The 1244-nt window shown below is 42.0% G+C and overlaps 1 pseudogene; it reads right to left on the bottom strand.

The window, feature by feature from the left end:
- Positions 1-383: 383 nt before the first annotated feature.
- The window catches only part of LOC107566032 (xaa-Pro aminopeptidase 1-like), an 18494-nt pseudogene continuing 17633 nt past the window's right edge, over positions 384-1244 (bottom strand).

The following is a 1244-nucleotide window of genomic DNA, read 5'->3' as shown; positions in this document are numbered from 1 at the left end:
TAGCTGTAATGGTACGTATCTTTGTGTCACAGGAAGTGTAAGCGGGTACGCGTCTATGAGAGCGCTGTGGCCTGCGAGGTTCCTGAAGAGCCAGTGGGTGTTATGTGTGTGAGGAAAACCCATAGTTGTCGTAACCCGCTCGCCCTGTTCAGAAGACAGGAAGGGCTGAAGGACAACTCGCACATCCACTACATCTACACCAACCCTCTGCCTGTGGGACACGAGGACAGGATCCCCCCTCACACAGTGTCCATACACACCCCACTCCCACTGCAGGACTACGCCAACGACCCCAACATTATCCTAGCCCCGCCCATGTTTTACATGCAACTGTAGAAAGGTAGTATTTAAGGAACAGTTTGCACACCATCATGTGATGTGATTTAAAAAGAGACGTTTATCAGAATGTTCATGCTGCTCTTTTTCTTACAATGTAAATGAATGCTTGTGTAAGCCCCAACCATCTTCCGGCATTTCCTGTGGTAGTCATTCACCCAATCATGCTGCAGGATGACAAATATATTATTACAGCAATCCATGCAATAATGGAAGCCATTTCAGAGTGCTTTAAAGGATTTATGTACTCAAATATTGTGAGTCTCACACGAGGTCTTAAGCATTAAGCAAGTATACTTTGGATTTTACATGTATGCTGATGTAATTTGATGTAAACTACCTAATCATAACATAATGATGTAAATATTGTCATTAGCAGAGTACGCAATCACACATACCCAGATGAATTTTTTTTGTGCTAGGTAGTTTGTCCATAAGGTGGCAACACTGACCCACTGAGATTGAACAACAAACTATTGGAAATGCAACTACTTGAGTATTACTTTGAAAGTTTGTGTGTTCTGCTACAGTGTACGCTAGCATTCGTGTCAAAACTGAAGTATACTTTGGGCATTAAAAAGGAAGTATGTATGAGGAAGTATGATGTGACGTGTAGCCAAGTATGGTGTCCCATACTCGCAATTTGTGCTCTGCATTTAACCCATCCAAGAGCACACAGCAGTGAGTAGTGAAATAAATAAACACTTTAAAATAAACAATGTTTGTAAGACTTTTTTCATAGTTACAAATTAACTACAAACAGCCTAACAGCTAAAAACAACAGCACTATTAGTAGGGTGACCATACGTGCCATTTTCCCAGGACGCGCCCTGGCCAGGATTTCTATATTGCCTAAAATATCTAGGTTTTGGCTTTGTTTGCGTGTGCAGACCGATCGGTGTATGACA

The sequence above is a fragment of the Sinocyclocheilus grahami genome, unplaced genomic scaffold (genome assembly GCF_001515645.1).
Source record: "Sinocyclocheilus grahami isolate Dianchi unplaced genomic scaffold, SAMN03320097.WGS_v1.1 scaffold1042.1, whole genome shotgun sequence".
Classification (NCBI taxonomy): Eukaryota; Metazoa; Chordata; class Actinopteri; order Cypriniformes; family Cyprinidae; genus Sinocyclocheilus; species Sinocyclocheilus grahami.
This window is presented reverse-complemented; position numbering and strand designations above follow the sequence as displayed.